This window comes from Apis mellifera, linkage group LG6 (genome assembly GCF_003254395.2).
Source record: "Apis mellifera strain DH4 linkage group LG6, Amel_HAv3.1, whole genome shotgun sequence".
Classification (NCBI taxonomy): domain Eukaryota; kingdom Metazoa; phylum Arthropoda; class Insecta; order Hymenoptera; family Apidae; genus Apis; species Apis mellifera.
The window spans coordinates 15,297,627-15,311,669 of NC_037643.1; the positions used below are offsets into that span (position 1 = coordinate 15,297,627).

The 14,043-nt window shown below is 36.4% G+C and overlaps 1 long non-coding RNA gene across 1 annotated transcript in view; it reads left to right on the forward strand.

Moving 5' to 3' along the window:
* Window positions 1-14,043, forward strand: part of LOC107964660 — a 27,214-nt gene continuing 13,171 nt past the window's right edge. Inside the window, exon 1 of the long non-coding RNA XR_001703565.2 lies at window positions 1-1,140. This is a non-coding gene — a long non-coding RNA (uncharacterized LOC107964660). The remainder of the gene's footprint in view (window positions 1,141-14,043) is intronic.

Here is a 14,043-nt window from a genome sequence, read left to right on the forward strand (position 1 = left end):
TTGTGCGAGAGGAAGAAAAACGGTAGGAGAGGGGAGTAGAGGGAGGGGGGAGGCCCGACACGAGTTGACACGAGCACGCGACCAACAAAAAACTCCGACCGAGTGCTCCTACTCTTAATTATCTTGTTAGTCGTTCCCACCACTCCTCCGAGCCAGCCATCCAATTCTCTCCTCTTTCACGCTCGAAACCGAGATCCATTTCCAATCGAGAGATCGATCTCTTTCCCTTTTATATGTATCGATAACATTGCTCGCTCGGTACATCATTTTTTACACGGAAGGAATTTTAATTATCGACGAACAATTTTTCGTATATTTTCGTATACACGGAGAAATTATACAGGAGAAGAACGAGGAAAGAGAATTTTAACCGATGAGCGAGCAATATGGGTATTCCGTCGTCTTTTAAAACGCGTAACAACAAGGTCCGCATGTCGAAATAGCCGCGTTATTAAACGATTGCCTCAATTCAAAGGCAAATTAACGGACAACGGGCTTAAGTCGACTGCTTGCTAACATGCAAACGGCCCCGTCCAATTGAGGACCACCCAAACTGCCCCTTTTATCTCGAGACGATTCGTATCCCGATCCTATTCATCGACCGTTCCAGAATGAGCGGCCACTTGGCAACCGGGCCATTCCCTCTCTCACTCCCTCTTCCTCTTTCTCCCTCTCACTCTCTCTCTCTTTCTTTCTTTCCGATTTAGAAACACGAGTCGAGCCGTTTATGCGATATTTCGAATTGTTTTCGATACGTGCATTTCGATTAAAAGATTTTGTAGATGATCATAGTGATATAAAGAGATTTCAGAATTATATATTAATACCAAATTTTATACATTTAGATCGGAATAAATGTATCTCAGTTTAATTGTAATCGTTACGAAAAAGTCCTTTCGATTAGAGAAGACGAGTGGAGGGGGAAAAGTGGAAAGTGCTGCTAAGACGGCGGCAACCGTAAGGCGCGTTACGATTATGAGGGTGTTTAACGCGCGTTCGCTCGTCTCGAATTATTCTCACGAGGTCGACAAACCTTCCCCGGGAATGGTTGGTTTAATTAAAAGTGCCACGCATGCGGGATCGACCTAAAAACGATCGACACACTTGGACATCTTGGACGACGAATAAATATGCAAACTGGTAAGTCTTAACCTAACCTAAAAATGATCTCGACTTCGCTCATATCGGACGATCGATAACCTAGAATTCTTTCCTCTTTAGATAAAAGTGATTTAACTTAACCTAAAAAATTTCTTTCCTCTTTACGTATAAACGATTCTTTTATTATCTTTGATACATTTTATCGGCGTATTAATATTGTTTCGTCGTTTTTTAATAGTTTTATTATTTTTAATCAGCGTTACAGTCGAGAGTGTTAACCTTAAATTGTGAATGCGTCTCTTTCGGTGACGAACTGCCTTCGAATCCAACGAAATCGAAGACGATTTTAGGAGTATTCCCGTGTAACCTGCCAGAGGTTCGAGGATCCGTCTCGACTCTGCCAACACTCCCCAGAGCCCGTTCTTCTTTTACTTTTCCCAAATAAAACGACAGCTAATCGATAGTCCGTCAACTTCCTTTCCTTTTGTCTTCTATTTTAGACGATGATTTTTCTCCCCCTCCTTTTTTTTATCCACCAGATACTCGTCCCCAAAAAGATCTTCTTTCATTTCTCCAAAGTTTCCGTAAATCTTAATTAAATCGTCGCTTTCTTTCTTCTAATTATCTAAATTCAAAAAAATTTTTTTTTATCATAAATCACTTTATAAATTCACCTAATAACAAAAAAAAAATATCCACAATATTTATTCAACATATTATCAGATTTTGCTTTATCAATCAATCTATATTCGAGAATCCACCTAATTCACCTGCCATCGAGACATTTACTCTATCAAAGATCAGCTTCAGTCAAGCGGGGAGGGGTGGGGAGGAAAATCAGCGATGCGCGAAAATCGGTTGTATAACGCATAACAGGAGGAGAAGAAGAAGAAGAAGAAGGAAGCGTGGCAAGAGGAGCGAGAAAGGTGAAAGAAGGCGAAGGAAAGGTTGGCCGGCGGTGGCAAGGCGGAGCGTGGAGGTGGCGGGGGCGGAGCGAGGCGAGTTTCAGAGGCGTGATGTATCGACGGAATTTCAAAGTAAAAAAAGACGCGAGGCTCGGGACCGAGGTACACGTCCTCCCCGTGGAGAAATTGCACAGGATCTCACTTGGGCAAGAGAGAACGTGAGCATGTCTCCTCCTCAGCCCTTCTCGAGTTTATCCCCCAACTGTTCCTTTTCGCTCCTCATTTCAACCTCGCTCGTTTCTCGTTCTCGAAATCGTGATTTTCGTGATCGCTCGCGAAGCAAGTCGATCGAAGCGCTCGATTGTGTTGTACGTATCGAGGAAGGAGAAGGGAGAGGAGTGGGGGAAGTAAGAGAGTGGGGAGAAGGGAATAAGATTACGATTGCGCGCCATCTATCGAGGGAGTGAAAATATTGTGGCAATGGAAAAAAAAAAAGAAAACTGTAAATGTAATTTATCGAATGTGAATGAATATTGTGATCGAAAATGAGGTGAAAAGGTGGATTGTGAAAGATCGAGGAGAAATCGCTACGATTTTTCGAAATTTCGATCGATGGTAATCGATGCAAGGAGAGAGAGAAAGAGGGGGGATAAGAGAGAGAGATAAGAGTAGCGATGCATAATCCATCGGAAGGGATGAGAAATCGACGGTGAAGGGTGTGATGGCGCGCGGAGCAAGTGGAGAGAAGCGTAAGGGTAAGGGAGGATGAGGGTGGAGGAAGGAGAATGGGGACGAGAACCGCGATCCATCAAGAAGACACAAGGGTTTGGGGTGATGTATCCGAGGATAGGTTGACCTCTGCGCCGGACACTATAAAATCACTCTTAAACATTCCTTCCTAAAGCGATCGTGAGCTTTGGAACGAAACTGGACTGGGCTCGAGCCTGCCTCCTATCCAATTTTCGAATTTTTCCTCCAACCATCAATTTATTATCCGCGATCGCGAGATAATTAAATTGGAAAACTGTGGGTAAGCTAGGAAAGTGTCGTAACGCTCGAAACTTTGACGTTTGGAATGAAGATACGAGAAAAATATATCGTTATATAGTTATGTATTGATAATTTTTCCTTAAGAATTTTAAATATTACGAAATTTTTAATACGCTCGATACAACTCGTTATTTTCTATAAAAAAAAACCTACAAAACTATTTATCAATCGTAAAAAATATTGTAACTCGAAGTTCGTTAAATTTATCGTTATGAAAGATAAGAAACGCGCGAGATGATAATCTAATTAAATTATACACATTAAATACATTAAATACCTACGCGATTACATATGTATCAAAAACTAAACTATCGTCCAAAGATATTAATCATAACCATACCTGCTTAAAACTTACGAGTCTACCATTATCGAGCGAAGCTTTGTGTATCCACAAAGAAAACCTCTCCTCCTTACCGACACGCGTGGCAAAAGCGTGGATCTCGCCGTATGCGGCGAACGAAATATCGGATGGCGTCCCGGCTGTATCGTTCTCGTCTCATTGAAAACGCCGCCACCGGCCACCCTCCTCCCGGCGAAATGTCACGAAACGTCGGAAATTGGAAAGCTTATTCATATTTTTTCGATAGACGATAATGCGGCGGATCGGCCACTTTCATTCCATCGCATACGCATACAACGCGTGGGATGAGGGCAGGATGGGTATTTCCTCCTCCTCCTCCTCCCCACCCCGCGATCCGTCGATTCCATTCGCGAAACAGCGCGCGCTTTCCATCAACCTTGGAACGTGTATCGAAGTAACGGAAACGGAAGGCGGATCGACGAGGTGTTTCGCCGGCGAGGATCGACGAGACAATGGCGAACGATCAACGATTTCCCCTTGTTTTGTTCTCCTTGCTCTTGCTTCCCCTTCCAAAATAGAAACGTTAATGGATGTTTACGCGCGGAACGTGTGTCTGCAGAGTGAGATAGAGAGAGAGAGAGAGAGAGAGAGAGAGAGAGAGAGAGAGAGAGAGAGAGAGAGAGAGAGAGAGAGAGAGAGAGAGAGAGAGAGAGAGAGAGAGAGAGAGAGCGGTTATTCGCACGTTTACGATTTTCGAAACAATTTTTATCGAAATATAATATAAAATAGATACTGTTGAAAATTCAATATCGATAATTATTTTGTATGTAATTTTTCTGTACATATGTATACGATATATTTGTATAATAAATAATACATAATATGAAATGAAATAATTCGATAGATAAAATTTATACCTTATTCAAAATTTTTTTTTTTTAGAAATAAAAGGAATATTATCTGCACATCTTTTAATTTATTTTATCTCTCTTATTCAAAAAAATAAACGATCTGATCGACAATAATAAATGAGAACAATTGACTGTTTCTTTTTCATTTTTGTTCCTTTTTTTCTTTTTTTTTTTTTTGTGCGACCAAAAGACGAGCGAATTTCGATGACGAGGCGATGGATGGGTCGCGGAAAAAGGGTCGTGGGAAGGGAACGCGGACACGAATGCGATTATACGTGGGCGTAGAACGAGCATTGGAAATTAGACACACGTTTCATTTCCTGAAGCGACTGCGATTTCCGTCGTGGCTTCAAATATTGGAAATATCGCGCCTCGTTCAATTTCAACCGCGAGATCATCGATTTCCAACCGATTTTATTGACGAGCCTGAAAAACGTTGACCAGAAACGTTGTTGCTTCGATCCGACTCGTCTCGATTCAATAAAACGTTAATTTAAATAAGTATATATATATATATATAATATTAAGATTTTATTTTAATTAACCAATTTTGAATAATTAATTATTCCTTCCAGATCTTTAAAGATTTGAAAAAAAAAAATAATTTCGCCAGATTCATTTCTCATCTCGTTGTATTATTTGAAATTATTTCTGCAGATAAGAAACCATTTTGTTTGGTACAAGTTTCCGTGCACCTAACCTAAATTCTTAAAAAGACACGCAGTCGATACTTCTCCCTCTTATACATTATACATTCTCACTTACTTTCAAGATTCAGATAATCGAAACCCTCACATCTTCGAAATAGAAAAAAGGAAGAAAAAAAAAGAAAATCACAGAGAAGGTCAGTGAAACGTCAAATTCAGACAGTGGGCTAAAAGAGGCGGTCGATCGGGGGGTCGAGTAAAGAGGGTCGAGCAACCGCGGAAAAGTAGAGGAATCGACGGTGCACTTTATCGATGCCATAAAGACTAATATAATCCGGAGAAGGAGAAAGAGAGGGCGAAACGCGATAGACCGAACGAGGGAACTCGCACGAACGCACCAAACCGGGCTGTTTTTTACACGAAGTGGCTTTTTGCGGACGACAGGGCATTTAAGGGAATTGCTCCCCAGCGCCTTAGCTCGGATCGCAACGCACCCCGCCACGCCACAGTACCCAGACCCAGTATGTATTATCCCGATCGTGACTTTGCTCCCTTGCTCAATCGTTTCTTTCATTTGTCATTAATTTTTTTAAATATCGATATTCGTAAATCATCATTAAAAATATAAATTCTGAATTTGATTCATTCATTCCTTTCCTCTCGAATACGTGATAAATTATTATTGATCAATTGTTTCCTTATACTCCATTTGTCAATTCATTGTGAATTCATGATAATTGATGTATTATGGATCAATTGTTTTCTTAGACTATCATCCATTTTTAATTCAATTCCAAATTTTGATCAAATCATTTTAAAATCACCATTTCCTTGAAAAAGTAGTTTCTTTCACTGTGTGTTGTATGTATCAATGACTGATGGATCATTGATTAATTAATCATTGCTCTCATCAAATTGCTGCCAGTATTATTTAACTAAAAATATTCACGCTTATTTCACAATTACTCAAAAGACGATTGTTAACGTATTAAAATTATCTGGAACAAAATAATTAGCAATTAATACAATTACAAGGATATACAAGAATATACAAGGGGCGTTCGAACATTATCAGAAGAAGGAAAAATCAACTTCTCCCCAAAGTTTGCTTACTTACTAAAATTATTACCACGTTTAATGCGTCTCGTGTCACCGGCCTTAGCCCAAATCTTGCGGCTCCCCTTTCAAAGCACCATCAGCATCGGCCGTGACGTCGCTATTCACTTCCGTTTCGCTCTCGGCAGTCGATATCGCCCGCTCCATCGCAACTCTTTTGTACCTCTTCTCCAACTTTGAGCCGCTTCCTCCCCGCCCCTCCCCTCCGCCGCCTCCCCACCACTCCCTCCACGGATGCGCGCCGCGCGAATGCAACCCGACAAGGCCACCGCGACCATATCCGTTTTTCCGCGGCTATTTTCACCCTCGTTTCGCGCTATTTCTCCCTTCTCCACGGCCACTTGCAGCACGATACAAGGGAACGAAAGAAAGTGGCGTATGCTCGTGGCGTGTTCTTCGCGCGGAAACGAGCCCTTATCGCAAATGACTGCTTCCGCCGAGTACCGCCATTTAGAGAGAAGGTAACGGGCGAGGTTCGCGCAACCCGAGTGCCTAATCCAGACGGTTAATGGCAAGGAACATCGGGGACAAAGACTGTGCTACCTGTTTCCTAAAACCGTGCAATTGTGATCGCTTGTATCTAGTAAGTCGATGTTCGCGGTGCATCTTGAAACCAGTGTTTTCCTCTTCTTCTTCTTTTTCTTCTTGGAAATCGGTGACCTGAAATGAAAAGAGATTATTGATATCTCAAGTTAATGTGAGAAAAAGTTGAATAAGCTGTGGATTACTTAATTGAATTTAATTGTGATGGCTCATGCTATTTACTCTGTCCATATTCAATTGAGATAGATAGAGTGATTTTTTTTTCATAAATTAGTAGAAGTTTATAACACTTATATACATCTGTATTTTGAATCCAGAAAAAATAGATATTGCTAATATCTTTAATCAATGACTCTTTTTCTTCTTGGAAATCGGTGACGGTCATGCCTGAAATAAAAAGAGATTATTGATATTGATATTTTAATATGGGAAAAATAGATTGAGTAAATTGAGTAAGTTGAGTGTTGATTAATTGTGATGGCTCATACTATTTACTCTGTCCATATTCAATTGAGATAGATAGAGTGATTTTTTTTTTCATAAATTAGTAGAAGTTTATAATACTTATATATATCTGTATTTTGAATCTTGAAGAAAAAATAGATATTGCTAATATCTTTAATCGACGACTCTTTTTCTTCTTGAAAATCAGTTAGGCCTGAAATGAAAAGAGATTATTGATATTGATATTTTAATGTGGGAAAAATAGATTGAGTAAGTTAAGTAAGTTGAGTGTTGATTACTTAATTGAATTTAATTGTGATGGATCATGTTATTTACTCTGTCATATATTCAATTGAGATAGAGTGATTTTTTTTTTTATAAATTAATAGAAGCTTATATATATATCTGTATTTTGAATCCAGAAAAAAGACATTGCTAATATCTTTAATCTTGTCCATACTTCCATGCACTTGTTTCTACACTTTCTTGGAAATTGGAAATAAATCCAATTTATCTACATATCCATCTACAAAAATATCTATGTTACAAATAATTTCAATGTCAAGATACAAAAACAGATATGAATACAACTTTTAAAGAGTTGATACATGAAAGTTAATTCAAAAGTGAATTTTGAAAAGATCCTTCTTCCACTCTTTTTTCAAACCGCTCCACGGGTTCCACGCGAATGACGAGCGTAGTTTTAATTGAAACAGATAGAGCGATCAGCGAGTAGCGGTTAAACGGCGTGTGCGTCGCGTAACCGACCCTCCGACGAAAGGGCTAGGCGTCGTGCCTGGGGGATGTCTCGCGCGCGGGTATACCCTTTCGTGGGATTATTCGGTGGGTAATGTATGGCAAACATAAATCACGGTATACGGACGGGCGTACATACTACGCGAAACTCTCTGTCGACGATGATCCGCTCGCCGCGGTTCGGTTAAACTAATTGCCGGACCTGTGTCCGCCGTTGATTCTCTCCTACGTGTCTGTGTCCTTACTAGCTCTAGTATCCAACTCTCTTCTTTCTCCTCTCTCGTTTCTTAATTGTAAACGATGGAACAATCCTTATCCATTCTTGATCACATCTAGTGAGATCAGATTATTTTAATTGGAGTACAGATTCATTATATAATTTTTAAATTATTTATAAAATTAGATTGCGTATAATAAAAATTATCCTGAATTTTTTACCTTCGTGAACAGTAAATAAAAATTAAAAATATAATAAAGCTTTGAGTTACTATAATTTTAATCGTTTCAAAAGTTTAAAATTTAGAATAATAGTAATAATAGAGGTTATATGATGCATACGTACTTCGGACATATATCAAAAAAAGAATGAAGAAAAGACATGGACTATTGGAAAGAAAAGAGAATCGTTGATTCTCTCCTACATGTCTGTATCCTTAGTAGCTCTAGTAGAACTCTCCAATTCTATCCAACTCTCTTTTTTCTCCTTTCTCGTTTCTTAATTGTAAATGATCAATCCTTATCCCTTCTTGATTAGACCTAGTGGGATCAGATTATTTTAATTGGAGTACAGATTCATTATATAATTTTTAAATTATTTATAAATATTCTTAAAATTAGCAACCAGCTCAGTATAATAAAAATTATCCTGAATTTTTTACCTTCATGAACGGTAAATAAAAATTAAAAATATAATAAGCTTTGAATTTCCTTTTAATCTCTCGAATCTGAAAGAAAGATGAATTACTATAATTTTAATCGTTTCAAAAGTTTAAAATTTAGAATAATAGTAGTAATAAAAGTTATATGATGCGTACGTAGATATATGAAAAAAGAATGAAGAAAGGACATGGACTATTGAAAAGAAAAGAAAGTCGTTGATTCTCTCTTACATATCTGTGTCCTTAGTAGCTTTAGTAGAACTCTCCAATTCTATCCAACTCTCTTCTTTCTCCTCTCTTGTTTCTTAATTGTAAATGATAGAACAATCCTTATCCATTCTTGATTAATCCCCCTAGTGGGATTAGATTTTAATTGGAGTACAGATTCATTATATATTTTTTAAATTATTTATAAATATTCTTAAAATTAGCATACCAGCTCAGTATAATAAAAATTATCCTGAATTTTTTACCTTCATGAACATGATAAATAAAAATTAAAAATATAATAAAGCTTTGAATTTCCTTTTAATCTCTCGAATCTGAAAGAAAGATGAATTGCTATAATTTTAATCGTTTGAAAAGTTTAAAATTTAGAATAATAGTAGTAATAAAAGTTATATGATGCGTACGTAGATATATGAAAAAAGAATGAAGAAAGGACGTGGGCTATTGGAAAGAAAAGAGAGTCGTTGATTCTCTCCTACATGTCCTTAGTAGTTTTAGTAGAACTCTCCAATTCTATCCAACTCTCTTTTTTCTTCTCTCTCGTTTCTTAATTGTAAATGATGGAATAATCTTTATCGTTCTTGATTACACCTAGTGAGATCAGATTATTAATCCATTTTAATTGGAGTACAGATTCATTTGGATATATAAAATAAATATAATATATATATATATATATATATATATATATATATATATATATATATATTAAAATATAAATATAAATATAAAATAATAAAATTATTTATAAATATTTTTAAAATTAACATATCAGCTCAATATAATAAAAATTATCCTGAATTTTTTACCTTCATGAACATGGTAAATAAAAATTAAAAATATAATAAAGCTTCGAATTTCGTTGCCGGACCTGTGTCCGCCGTTGATCTCTTACGTCTGTGTCCTTAGTAGCTCTAGTATCCAACTTTCTTCTTTCTCCTTTCTCGTTTCTTAATTGTAAATGATAGAACAATGCTTATCCCTTCTTGATTACACCTAATAAGTGGGATCAGATTATTTTAATTGGAGTACAGATTCATTTGGATATATAATTTTTAAATTATTTATAAAATTAAATTGCGTATAACAAAAATTACACTGAATTTTTTACCTTCATAAATGGTAAATAAAAATAATAAACCTTTGAATTTCCTTTTAATCTCTCGAATCTGAAAGAAAGATGAATTGCTATAATTTCAAAAGTTTAAAATTTAGAATAATAGTAGTAATAGAGATTATATGGTGCATACGTACCTCGGAGATATATGAAAAAAGAATGAAGAAAGGACGTGGGCTATTGGAAAGAAAAGAGAGTCGTTATGGCGCGTGATAGTCGTTAGTCGAGGGTGTAATTCTAATTACGTGGGGTATCCCGTTCCAGATTTACGAGGTCAGCCACATACATGTGTACGAATCACTTACACGCCATTTCCACGTAGTCCTGCGACTTTTCTCCCGCGCTTCGCCACTCCATTTACATATGAATTAAACTATTACGCCCCATACGGGAGCTGTAGCAACCCCGCTCTCTTCCGCTTATTTCTACCGACCTGTTCTCCTGGGTCCATTGTCCATCAACCGTTATCCGTAATCCATCACAGCCAACTTCGGTCCATTCCTTTTTCCGCTCTCTTCAATTAATGTAATTCTATCTTAAATTAAATTTCCAAGTATTTTTTTTTAATTTCTCATATTAATTTTATGGTTATATAATTTATTATTTATTGTAGAAAGAATTATAATTTGTGATAGAAATTCTTTTTTGAATTGAAAAATTGTCAGTGAAAAGGAAATAAGAGGAATGGCGATACATACTTATTTTAGAGATGACAGAGACACGGAACAATCCGTCGACACGATTCACACTTTTTGTCCACCTTCTATCTGTGTTCGGGGCTGTCCGATGTTGCAAAGGCAGAAATCAGCTACCCTTTATTTTCTACCGAAGCGTGACTGGCCGAACCACCCCTTTGACTTTAGCCTTGATAAGTATAAACCGGTCCCGTTAATGGAAAGCACTTGAATATTTCATCTTCTACTCCCGTCGTGACCCGAGCCGGTGTGCAGACCGCGCAATCCGTTAAAGCTTCATAAGCGGCTGAAAATTTGCCAAATGTAACAATGAGAAGAAAGAAAAATACTCTCGACGAGGAGAGAGATATGATTTAACGTATGTGTAGGATAGATAGATTTTTAAGAAATAAAAATTCTCGAGAATATTTTCTTGTAAATCGATTATCCAAAGACGATTCTTGAAATTTTCAAATATACGCTAAGTATCTTTATTTTCCAATAATAATAATAGTAAAACTTTCAAAAGTTATCATCAAGAGTTATTTTGTATTGATAAACTGGATTAGGAGTGAAAATTATCATATTGTCTTTCTGAAAATTATTTTCGAGAATTTTACTTTAATTAAATATATTGGCATCCTTAAATGTAACGATGAAGACAAAAATTTCAATTTTCGAGATGTTTCATTAACGAATATAAGAAGAAAAATGGAGGAAAGACGTTGATAAGAAGGAAAAAGCTCGCGTCAAAACACTAGAGAAAGGAAAACGAGCGTACAGAGATGACCTCGTCCATTCTACGGGTTAAAATCGATAGCTGGTACGGTCCTGGCCAAGTTTGGTGGAAAACACTCGTGCTCTGTTTAATATTGCAGGGCAAAGCTAATGCGTGCCGGTCTCGTTAATGCCAACCCTTCTACCACAGACTCGATTTCGTCGCTGCGACAAAGTCATCCGCTTTCCGCCTCTTTCTTTCTTTTTCGATTGCGAATCAGATTACCGCATTACATTCTTTCATGAAATCGTATTCTCTAAACGAAATATTGCAAATTATATTTATATTTATATTTACTCGATACACTAAAAGGATAGAAAAATTAAAGATTAAAAATTAAAAAAAAAGTTGAATGCGAAATTTACTAAATAATAAAAATAAAAATACTATACTTTTAACACTTTGTGTCTTTTTCCAAATCATATATACTTTATAAATTTTCATTTCCTACATTCAGATTCTATGAGAATAAACTCGTAATTCTAAATATTTAAGTTCTATTTCTATTAAATAAAAATTCGCTTCACTTTTCGAATATTACACTTAAGGAACAACTTTCAATATTTTGCATCTTCTTTCAAATCTATTTTTACAAATATTTCAAATTCCATGAAAATAAATGCACAAATATTCGCAATTCTATTAACACGATATATTAATTTCACAAGAAAGAAAAAAAAAAAAAAGAAGAAACGATCGAGGAGGTTAGGAAATGCGTGCCGCGTAAAAAGACAGGCAGTAAACCGTTCGTTAACTCGGCCGATCAAAATGTTGGTAGCTGTGGTTGGACCCTTTTGGATGGGAGTGTCGGTAACCACTCCATGCGGTATCGTACTAATTGCAGCCGCGGATGCCGGTTACTGCTCCACGGGGTTAATCCTCAGCAGCGTAAGAACGTGAACGAAATGTGTACAGTCGACCACGAACGACCGTTTTTCGACGATCGCTACGCCTTTGCGGTCAAAGAATTGCGGTAAACTCGGCTGTGGAGACGCTTACGTACCAGCCGTTAGCACTGTTACAAGATTCACGGTAATTACGTGTGATTAATGTCACCAATTAAAGAAACTCGGTGGAAACGTTTGTACCGATCTCTTTTTTCTGTTTCTTTTTCGTTGTACCTTTCGCCCGATTCTCGTCTCGGTTCGTTAATTACTCGTTTCCTTCCTTCCTTCCTTTCTCCATTTCATGCTTCTTTATGAGAGGAAGAAATTTTTCTTAGTTGGTTATGATTTAATTGGTAAATAGAATGAAATATTGGAATTTAGTACGTTGTGCCAATCAAGCAATCTTGGAAATAAAAATGATACGAATTTTTATCTTTTTCTCGTCGTGTGTCGATATATAAATAGAAATTCATATTTTTCGATGGAAAAATAACAGCTATGAATATAACTTTATATAAAAATCAAAATCGACTTGTGAAAAATATAATTCTTCCGCAGAAACACAAAATTTATATAGAAAATATATTAATAATGAATTAACCTAACCTAATTTTCATTTCGTCAATATTTTCTATGAATATGATGTTAAATATTCTTCATCCTAATTAATAGATTTCTAATCTATCTTTTTATCAAAGAACATTATTGATCACAAATATTCATTGGATGAATCGTAAAAATTGTTCACACTGTATCAATTCTCTCCATAGGAAGCACTTGTTCGTCAATTTCACCGCACAATGCAAACGGAATACTTTTTCATTAACTTAACCTAATCTAACCTAATTTTCACTTCATCGATTAAAAATTAAACAACAAATAATTGTTTTTTCCACGAATACGATGCTGAATTTTCTTCATTCTAATTAATTAGATAAATTTCTAATCTTTTCATCAAAGAATATATATCATTGATCACAAACGTTCGATGGACGAATCATCAAGATTGTTCACACCGTGTCAAACTCCATATGACAGGAAACACTTGTTGGTCGATTCCGCCGCAACAATGCGAACATAATAGGATACTTTCAAAAGCAATTCTCTCCCTTCCCGGGAGAATTTTCCTTCAGATTCAAGTTCCGCATCGTCCTCTAAAATTTATGCGCGTTTTCGAGGGGGACGAGGAAGGGTGGGGGACCACGCGAGTCAGCCTATCGCTTACACGTTATTTATTTCCCAAAATTTGAAAATTATACCGCATTTAATTCACCATCCTTCCCTCCCTCGCCTCCCCTCTCTCGGTCTCCCGTTTACTACCCCCGTGTTTTATTCATGTCGCAATAAATAAGGAACAAAAGAGTAGTTTGTGAAAAATGCCAACAGGACTATGCGACTTTACATCTTTTTCTCTCTTTTCTTCGATTTTTTTCCCCCCTCGATATAAGTCAAAAATCGTTGTTTTAATCGTTCGAAATTTTTCTTCATATTACAGATTTAATTAATTATCCAAATTTTCCAACCAGTGTTTTCATTTTTTTTTATGAATATTGATTTAAAAAACATTATTAGAATTATATAAATATTATCATTATTAGAAATAATAAATTTTGTCACAAAAATTATAACTTATTTAATTTATTATTTTTAACTTAAAATTGTTTTAATTGAGAAGACAAAAAAGATATATGTCTCATATGTATCAAT